This window comes from Prinia subflava, chromosome Z (genome assembly GCF_021018805.1).
Source record: "Prinia subflava isolate CZ2003 ecotype Zambia chromosome Z, Cam_Psub_1.2, whole genome shotgun sequence".
In the NCBI taxonomy this organism is placed as follows: domain Eukaryota; kingdom Metazoa; phylum Chordata; class Aves; order Passeriformes; family Cisticolidae; genus Prinia; species Prinia subflava.
Genome location: NC_086283.1, coordinates 76,419,061 through 76,430,301, shown reverse-complemented (window position 1 = coordinate 76,430,301; position 11,241 = coordinate 76,419,061).

The following is an 11,241-nucleotide window of genomic DNA, read 5'->3' as shown; positions in this document are numbered from 1 at the left end:
TCAAGTGCAGGATTGCTCAGTGCAGTTCTTTGGCTAAACAGCAGGATTTTTTACTGAATAATAATTGGTCATGGCCTTTTCTGCTATGAGTCAAAATTAATAAACTTCTGGATTTGAAATTAACCATCGACAGGACATAATCTGGGCGCCATTCTTCATGGCTGTGGTGCTTGGAGAGAGGAAACTTTGCAAGGAGCACTGCTCCCTTCTCAGGAAAACTGTGGATTGTTATTTTATTGCCATTATAACCTAGCAAAACCCATCTATAAAATGACAGGCTAAATCTGTGTGGGCATAGAACATATTGTTGGGCTGTAAATGAAATGTGAATTTTAACTATTGAATCATTTTTGGGAAATAAGGCTTGCTTCTCTTTTCTTTTTTTTTTTTTTTTTTCTTTTTTTTTTTTTTTAAGGAACTTCTAAAGCCAGAGCCACATTCTAATTCTTCACACCCACCTTTAGTGATATTTTTAGGGGAAATTTGCAGGCTAAACACCTGGTCCTTCAGTAGACCAGTTGAAAGGCTTACTTACGCATTTGAACTCCTCCCAGCACACCCACACTTTAAAGAAAATACAAGAATTTAACAATGTTTCTAATTTATAATTTCAGAGGGTAAGATTATGTGTGAGGGATCAGTGAGCTGTGTAAATTACTACAGCAATTTTTATGCAACTGTACAAAAATTACATCGTCGGCAAACCACCATTCATGCATACAGGATAGATAGATAGATAGATATGAATACATAGATATATAATATATAGACATATATTTGTTCCAGAAGAAATAATATCTTAAGGTGTATGTATAGAAATTTTCCATTTTTAGTGTAGTCTTCACACCGCAGGGCTTTTTTGACCACATTGCCTTAACTGCCCAAATCAGTAAAGAGCTTTGTAAGTTTACAAAATGGCAACAGCAGAGCAAACAAATATCAGCAATGTTCTTTCTTTCTCTAATAGGTAGGATTAGTTGAAATAATGTATGATCCTGCCCGTAGGTGTGTTTTTAAATCATGTTTTATTGTACAACGTTCTCTTAAGCACCATACCCAAAACAAAACTTGCTTGACTTCTTGGGAAGATTGCTGGGGGTTTGAAATGGGCACTGTCAGGAAACAGGCACGATCTTTAACCATGTTAATTGTTTGCGGCAGAATGAGTTGCACTTTTCCCCATACATTTCTACTTTCACCCCCAACTTCCAAACTGAGATGGAGACATACACATCACAGATGACAATATTCAGTCAGAGGTATTTTTGCTGGATGACTTCAAATCCAGATCAAGTGCTCTGTGGGAAGTTATTTGGCCAAGCACACCATTTTTGGTCTTAAACTAGGCATCACAAGGCAGTATTTTCTGCCTGTAAGAGATGCAAAATGTCAGATTAGATCATTTAATCTTACAGATTAACAACATATACCTCTCATTATATTTTTACATCTCTTCAGATGTAGGTCTCTGGATACAATTTGTGAGCACCAATAGCCAACTTGATTTCTTTGAAGAGTGCCTTCTAATCCACCAATATTCATAAACCACTGGCTGAAAAAATAGGCCGGATTTCATACACAAATCTATGGATCTTTTGGACTAATTTTACATGAGGCCTTGCTAAATATTTTCTTGAATATTTGCAGAGACCTTCAGGGAATTAGATACATAACTCACCTTCTGTTGAGACTATCAACCATCATACATTCCTTCCCTTACTCAATATTATCTTTATTAATAAACAGGTATGGAGGAAAACCAAATACCAGCTAATATATACAAAGGTAGATTCCTTTTATTAAGCAAATCAATGTGTGTAGGGAAAAAATTACTGGATTATTTGATTTTACAAGGCAGTTGATTTCTGAGTTCCCACTCTGTGGTACATGCATGTAGTCATGAATGTACAGTTGATGTACATATACAAGGTTGAAGATGAATCCTCATGGGGTCAGCTGAGCATCAAACACCTTTGTTTTGTTATACTTTAGCTTCTGAAGAGATGAGTCACCTGCTGCAGCTTCTCACTTGCTGTTCACCTTTTCATCAGCCCTTGTTCTGAAAGGCAAAGGAGCTGTTCAAACAAGGAATCACTTGTAGGAGGCACACTGGAATGAAGTTCTTGATCTGTTGAACACATTCACCAGAGATGGTGAAGGGCTGTTTCAACGGCAACAGTCATTGCTTGTGCACTCTGATTCTTCAGAAACTCTGTCCAAGAGGACTGTGAGGTATCTGTGACTTACACAGACACTCAGCTGGGAAAGAGGTCTTCTGTTGTGTGAAAAGAATTGAAGGGATGTCTCTGGTTTAGCTGTTTAACTAAAAATGTTCCTATGAAGCATCAGGCTATATCATATAGGAACAATACATCTTCTTTTTATTCTGTCTGTCTAGCTTTTCTTACAGTAGCTATTCCAGTTCCAAAACCATTAAGTCATACTTTATTTCATTAAAGATGATTTTTTTTTTCTTTAACAGAATTTCTACCTGTCTCCCCTATCAAGGAGACCTCAGAAAGGAACAAGTGAAGTGTGCTAGGGTGGTGAGGCCCTGGCACAGGTGCTCAGAGAAGTTGTGGTTGCCCCATCCCTGGCAGTGTCCAAGGACAGGTTGGACAGGGCTTGGAGCAAGTTGGGGTAGTGAAAGGTGTCCCTGCCCATGGCAGAGGGGTTGGAATGAGATGAGCTTCAAGGTCCCTTTCAGCCCAAACCATTCTGTAATTCTATAATTCTGTGTGTCCACGGTTCTATAAAACTGTGCTTATTTCATGCACAAATGGCAAGGCAAAACCACCAGCAGAAATTTTGTCCCTGAGGCCTTTTTGGATGAGAATAGCAATTAGGCTAATTCTAATCATATTTTTCTGATTGTGATGAGTAGCATCTGGACATGAAAGTGTTGCCTGTTGCTCAACCTGGAAATTAAACTCGAGATAATTTTAGTAAGGAGGTAATGTAAAAGAGGATCTTTAAAGAAGGCCTTCAGGAGCAGTTACGGAAAGATGTCCAAAAGAGCCTGCTCCCCTCCCCCCCTCCCCCCAGGGATGAGTACATTTTTATAGGTTTTAGGAAAATGGCATAATTGATAAAAAGCACCAATTTAGAGGACAAGTGATGATGCAATTTCCCCCCTTCTCTGGAGCCCCCTCTTCAGCACTAGTTGTACTTTGTCCATGAGAATTTATCTCAAAAGGTTGTTCCTAGCCTTGGATCCCAGGAAGATACAAGATAGGAGGGAACCTTGTACCTCCTGGGGCTTGGAGCTCTGGAATTTGTTTTGTCTTTCTGCTTAGGGAAAGGCCATGGGAAAGTACTGGCAAAACTATCTACTAACACAATAGGTGACAGAGTTACAAACATATGTGTGAAGGATACAGAGAATATATGAAAGAACGAAAGACAAAACCCGAAGAGCATCAAAAGAGATCCAATTTCTGTTCCCAGGACAAATGGTAAAAATGTCATAACATTGGGCAGCTGCATGGCTTTCCACTAGTATCAGATTAAAATTCCCAAAATGCAATTTAACTACCAAGACCACCAAATCCAGACTCTTGTCTAAGCTTAGAAACTAAATCTGAAGGAAGGTTGAGCTATTTTTGTAGGCTTGCGTGATTCAATACTTTGCTTATATTGCTGAGTTGATTTTCATAGACCCAAATGATTCTTGGGTTAACTACAGAATCATACATCTTTTATGGTTTTTTGATGGGTGCTAAGTACATGTTTTTCCATGGCACTTCCACAAAAACTTTGAAACTTCTTGAGCATCGTGTGCCAAAGTCAGGCTCTGTCACAGAGGTCAAGCTGTGGGAAAACAGTGCTCCCACCTCTAGCTGCTATGACCCATCACCAGCCCACAGAGATAACAAGAAGCTAGCAGCCTTCAGCAGTGTTGAGCAGAACTCTGAAGCTGAAAAACTCATAGAATTTTTGAGGTTTTTTTAGCATTCTCACTGCAAAGCTTATTAAAGAGTGCTGGCCACAGGGATACAAATAGAGATGAAATTATAAATTTTTTTTTTTCAGTAATGGAGAGAACACTGCTACTTTTCCAGGGAAATTTATACTGAAATTATTAGCCATGTTAAATACTTACTGGAATTTTACAATGTTACCTTTTTCTTGATTGCCGTAGCATTCATTTGTCACATCATCACATCCTTCCTGAAAACCAGTTGTTTCCATAGGTGGGTGAAGCTCTAAAGAAACTGTATGAAAGTTCTCTGGAAGTCTGTCGTAGAAAATGGGCTTGAATAGATGCTCTGACTTGAAGAAAAACTGAAAATGCATAATTCCAACTTGCAAAAGACTAAAAATAAAAAAATATTAATAGAATGGACCATAAGAAATTCTTCATATGGCAGTGCTTACAGAGTGACCAAATTTTAAGGAAAAAATTTATGCTGAGAAAGCAAAGTGAGATTTAGGGGCAAAAAGGATTTATTTGAAGGAATTTTTCTGGCCTGAAGTAGTTCATCCTATACCTTATTTTCTAGATTTCTGATTTATAACAATATTTATCAAAGGCTATAATTTTCTAGTTTGTTGGGCAAACTGAATAAAAATAGTATTAAAAATGTTTTCTAATCTGAGATAATATGGGCCTTTATGCCTTCTGAAATGATCCCAGATTCTTGGAAGACACAGCCATTTTCTAGTTTATTGCTGGACTTAAAAGATTCTTTCTCACCTGGTCCTGTGAAACCTTAGCTTAGTTAGGACCTGTTTCAGCGTGGGAAAGGTGATACATGGAGTAAAATCGAGAGAATTAAAAAGAAAGCACAGCTCTGATATGAGCTTATACTGAGTTTGGGGAAGAGCACTATGGTCACCTGGTGATGCCAGTTATTTTGGAATAAACATGATGTTTTCTTAATGACCTGCAGAGAACATCAGCAGCAAAAACTAGACAAGAAGCTGACCCTTTCATGACTTAGTGAGAGTATTTAAGAACCAGAGATAAACACCTAGAAGTGTATGCAGAGCAAACTAACAGAAAAAAACACATCTGGGGAAAGATGGATAGGGAGCAAAAGATGCTGAGCCTGACATGGTAACTTTATACTTGGAGTTCCATGGCTTGATGGAAAACTGATTTTACAGGAGGTCACACTGTGCTTATTGTCAACTTAAACATGCAAAAGAACCATTCATTCTGTCAAAATTATCAAAGAATTTATGTAAGTTATTGGAATTTTCCTTGTTTTAGGCACAAGACATGGTTTGCAGGAGAAGGGACAAGGCTGGAAGCAAAACCTCTGGAAATGTACCAGACTCTGAACTGACAAAGCATCCAGCTGCAAAGCCATCAGCAAGGTCAAAGCATTGCAGATGGGGAAATAAGTGATGCATTGCTGCTCATCTGGTGAGCAGTAGCAGATGTGAGGGCCTTGCAGGTTGTCTTCCTAGGCTTGGCGAAATCAGCACTGAAAATGCTTGCTACATGGATGCATCATGCTGGGCAAGCTCAGTTGTTTATTGTCTATCCAACAGCCTGGAGTATAGACATGGACATGCAGAATATATCCATCCTCTCTCTAAAGGTCCTCAATCCAAGCTGCAAGGTTTATTTCTAAATTGTCTCAAAACCAGCTGTCCTTAGGCAGAAAACAAACTCTTTTGCTTCTGTTCTCTTAAAACACTGTATAACAACACTGAAACCTAACCCATTTTTGAGTCCAAACTGTGATTCTGCAATGAAAGATATTGCAGGACTAGCTAGGAACATTAATGGTTACATCAACTCATGTTCTAGCATTTGCCACAACTGATGGCCTCAAGGTCCAAGATTTGTTGTTGCAGTCTGTAAAAATTATTTCCTTTTTCTTTTTTAATTTTATTATCCAAGAATACAATAGTATTCCCCACAATGTGCAACAGATATATTAATGATTAAGTATAGGTCATAGCCCTTTCCTCCTCTTAAAGACTTCAGTTTTGTCTCTTATATTCTTACCTCACCAATCAATCAGCTCCCCAGTTTTCTCTCATAAATGAGAAAGAATAATCCTGTCCATGAGTATCTCAATGACCAGGTAATACTTTAAAAAATATTAATAAAAAATTAAGATCTCTCTTCCAAAAAAAATTCAAAATAAATTAATCTCTTCACAATTCTTTTTGCTTTGGAGAAATGTCATGACAATTTCGGGGCCCCACTTTTTAATTTTGATCATTGACTACAGTATTGGAACAATCTCTTTCATCCTGTACCAGTGTGAAGACGCGACACAGCACGAGAACGAGCCAGTTTTGGGATGGTGCTTATGAACGATAAGAGGCTGATGAATATGTCCACTCTGTGACTCACTTCCTTGCTAATCTCCATGCATCCCTTAAGGAGGCTTCCAGGATGAAGGTTGTCATTGAGCTTTTACTGCTGGCAGCTACAGCTGAGTTGCAAATTACAAAGCTCAAGCTGGGGCCGTTTTTTCAAGACCTTGACCACAGGGCAAGGCAGGCCAAGGAAGAGAAAGTCCAAAAATTGATTAAAAGATCTGTGATCTACTTCACTGTTCAAATTCTCCCATAGCACCATGAGAAACTTCCTACTGTCTTTCCCAGCTCCAGCAGGTGTTTCCTATGGGGAAGTTTTGATGTCAGCAGATGGAAGAACAACTGAAAGGCAAGAATGTGTGTCCAGAGATATCTCTGTGGAAAGGAAATGCCCTAAGAGAAAGCAAGTTGTCATCACACTGTGGCCTTTGCCCATTCTTGCTAGAACCAGCTGAAAACTTGTCATGTAACCAATTTATTTGCTATTGAAAACATTGATTTATCAAGACTGAATTGTGTGGACTGGAAGTATGGTTTAATTGAGTGCTTTGGGTAGAGGGAGAAGATAAAATGATCTTAAACATTGTCAATTGTCAAAAATTAATTTTTGACTTTTTTTACATTAAAATTTTTTTTTTTTGACATTGTCTTGACAAGGGAAGACTTTCTCACACAAGCTGTACAAGAAGACTGTGAAAAGGGATGAAATTATGGGGGCAAATAACAGTGTTACCACAAAGCTGCAAATGTAGGTTTGTTTCTCTCCTGGATAGGGAAACCTATTGTCATATCAGCATGGTTTAAATTGAGTGAAGTATGAGAACTACTCTGTCTTAGAGCCAGAGGAGACCTCCAGAGTCCACAGTTTTGTTCAGCTGTACTTTTGTGGCTGTGAGTTATCCAGTTTATGATAATTACCTGTCATATGAAAATCAAGTGTGGTTTAATTTGCACTCATTTGCCCAGCGGGTAGCAAGAACATGCCACAGCATTTTGTAAGACCTCAAGGTAATTCATTCTCATAAACACAGGGGAAAGGAAGCTGGTTTTGCCTCGAGTACAGTAAAAAACAGACTTTTGGGTAGTGACTCATTTAGCCACACAAGCCCCGAATGGTTTTGCATTTCAGTTTTGTGGCACATTGACTCTATCCCTTCTAGACAGGAGTTCAACACACTGCAGGAGGTCAAAACCACAACAAATACATAGGTCTCAGAGAAAAGATTATGCAAAGTTACCAAGGGGACAAAAAACCATGCCTGCATATTGGTTTAGAGACCAAACTACTTAAAACAAATATCCTAATCCAATGGAAATTATATGAGCCAGTCTGAAAAAAACATTGTTTCCACTGTGGTATAGGGAAAGGTCCTTCTCAAGCCTTCTCTTCACGAAAAATGAACTTGCAATGTGTATTTCATCTTCTAAAGCAAAAACCATGGCCTTCCTTTCCTTTCACCATTTGTTTTTCATTTGTTTGCCTCTAACCTAATGTTGAAATGGAACACAATTGCAGCATGCAGGTTGATTTCTGATCCAAATAGATTCACTTTTGGTAGTAGACAATATATTTTTTAACCTGTATAACTTTTGGAAATTCTGTACATCCCTGTTTATGGACTCCTTCATTTTGTTAAAATATACATTTAATTCAGTGTTTTTGAAGGTTCAGAGAATTTCAGTGCATGCAGAAGCAGCTTATGACACTTGTCTCTTTATGCAGATGCAGACCTTTCAGATTTTTTGTTACTGCAATGAGAGTCATTGTTTTGCTCCTACAACAATTGTTTTCAGGATGCTTCTTAAGGTTCTGTAAATTTCTTGTGCTTCTATTGTCCTGCAGCAATATTAAGAAGGAAGTATTTGCAGTAAGCTGCCTGGGAGGGGCAGAAACACCTGCAGATTTTCCTTAGATCCCATTGATCTTGCATGGAAAAACCTACAAAGTATTGAACTCTCTGAAGCTGGTACAAATTTGGTGGTGGGTTGACTTGATATTGCAGAAAGGTATTTCTTGGTGTAAGGAACAGTGATAAATCCACAACTTCTTTCATGCCTCATTCCAATATTGCATGAATGGCAGCAGATTTCTCAAGCTGTAGGTGATGTGAGCAATTCCTTTAGCAAGCACAGGTTTATATTTCAGAAGCAAGTCCCTGTGTCCTGCTGATCTGAGTGACTTGCTGTGCCCTGAAGGATCCTGATGAAGTATGAACATCTCCCTTACTAATAGTGATGCACTGGTCTGTAATCTTGGGATTTGCTTTTCCTCTGCTCTGTACAGTTACAGCCATGATGCAGAGCTCATACACAAGTCCTCTGCTTTGTCCTTGTATCATTAATGATCTGGCAGCAGCATGCATTTCAGGTTTTTATTCCCTCTTTTCTCAAAGGATTTCTATCAGTCAGGTGACTAACATCCTCACGGACAAGCTGGCATGGAAGCTAGTAGTGTTGTCATGAGATTCTTTTAAAAGGCTGCTTTAACACAAACAAAATCAGTCTGCCAACACTTGTTTTGTCTCTTCAGAGGAGATGGGGTTTGATCCCAGAGAACAGCAAGGAACAGAAGATGGTTTCCCATTCTATTGTGCAATTTTGAGGTGAGGTCAGATGGCTGATGATGTCTAAAAAACCAGAAGATGAATCTGTGAACGTTGACTACTCAGGACAGAAATAGCAAGCCCAGAGCAATGCAGAGGGTTTTATTTCTTAAAGTCTTTAAATGTTATAGCTCATTTATGTTCGAATATAATTAAATATGTGATAATGTAGTGTTCTTAATTGCAGTCTTCAGAGTACTTCCTGCCCTTTCTAAAGAAGTATCCCTTTGATACAGAAATGATTAATGAAGAATTATAATTTAGAAGAGGTAGTCATAGCCTTCAATCTGATGTGCGTAACGCCAGACCACAAAACCTTGTAGCTATGTCTGCAGCAGGCACTTAATTGAGTTTAAATAATAGTTTATCTTTAGCTCATTTTCAAGTGACAGAGTCTTCCATATACTCAGTTAAACTGTTTCAATGGTTAATTATCTTCACAGTTTAAAATGTACACTGCATTCCTACTCTGGGTTCACAATAGCTTTGTTTCAGACTACCAAATCTCATTAAGCTTTGCTCTTCATAATTAAAAAATTGTGTGTTTCCTAAAATCTCTTCCTAACACAGATATTTTTAGACCATGACCAGTTCACCTCTTACTATACTCCTGGATAAACTAGATTGGACTTCTTAAATTTCTCATGGTGAGACAGGTTTCCCCTGCTTTAAAACATGCATGTAATATTTCTCTGACTGCTCTCGGACTCACACACAACCTCTTTTAAAGTGTAGAAACCAGAACTAAGATACCATCCTCCTTACCAAGGAACATTGCTTCCCTTCTTTATTTGATAATTCCCCTGTTTAGATGTTCAGGGCTGCATTTGCCCTATCAATGACAACATTGGGTACTTATCCACACCTGAGAACCTACATGCCCACAATCTTTTTTTATCAGGACTCTTGCTTCTTCTGTGGTGTCCATGTAGCCTTCTGTCCCAGAATACAGACGTCTCAGCAAAACATTTATCTAATATTGGCGGAGGGCAGGGTAAGATGGGATATTGGGAAGAAATTTTTCCTTGGGAAGGTGGGGAGGCCCTGGCACAGCTTGCCCAGAGCAGCTGTGGCTGCCCCATCCCTGGAAGTGTCCAGGGCCAGGTTGGATGAGGCTTGGAGCAATCTGTGATAGTGGAAGGTGTCCCTGCCCATGGCAGAGGTGTGAAGCAAAGTTTAAAATCCCTTTCAACACAAACCATTCCATGAATTTTTGATACTCTATTCCTGAGTGTCCATCTTATGCCATTTTATGGTACTAAAGATCAAATGGGTACTTGCAATCAAATACTGCCCTTAGAAATTTTGCTTCTTTATGTCAAGGGCTGTGTACCAGAAAAGCCAGTAATTACCTGAGACTTATTGTCCTGAATCATTTCTCAGCTCCAGCATCTCAGAAAGGCACTTGGACATACTTGAGATTCTTCACAGGTAATGCTCTCGCATCCTCTGAGGTCGCCTCTCATTCTAGCACTTCCACAAGGAGCGTGCCCGCAGAGCACTCCGAGTGCTGTCACACCCCAACTGGCTTTCAAAAACTCCAGCTCACCACAGACACCCATTGTCAGAAAGTAGCAGGAGGCAAGATCAGTAACATAAGTCACCCTCTGATTTTCTCTTTCTCTCCCTGAAGAGATCATTCTTGCCAAGAAAAGTACTTTGTGGGAGTTGAGTATTTACTGCTCTTTCAAGATCCAATTCTACTTCAGCTGACCCCGTTTACATGCTCCTTCTCATACCCACTTATCTGGCAAATTTCCCAAATTCTGTTGCAGGAGAATAAAGTCATCAGTTCCACTTGACTGTGTAATTGTTGGAAATCTGCAAAAATGCACGCAGCAGAGGACAAAAGAAAGGGTGAGGAGAGAATTGAGGTTCAGAACATTTCGTGAAAGGCCTCCACCACTTAGTGTCATTACTAACTCTACAACCTGAGGCAATTTATTAAGAGTTTGGAAAAGCAGCTCAAAGAGCTGGATGTGGAGATTTCCATTAGAAATAGATGACTACTTTAAAGGTTGCAATTGGATTCTAAAGAACAGGCTAGATGAAAATTGTGAGAGGTGAATAGCTACTGAATACTGTGGGCTGGGGGAAGGGAAGAAAATTGCCACCTACTTGAAATAAATGGCTCTTCTAAAATAATGGGGTTTAAACTTTAAAATTGTTTTGTTCTGTGACATGCAGAAGGATGTATTTATAGTTATTTTCAACTTCTCCAAACAGGCAACATTTGCCTGGGAAATAATTTTCATATAAAAATATGACAATGTAATTATCCTCTCTGGCATTTTCTACCTTTTGATGCTTTATTTATAATAATCTTTCACATATTTCAGCATTATCTATATGAATC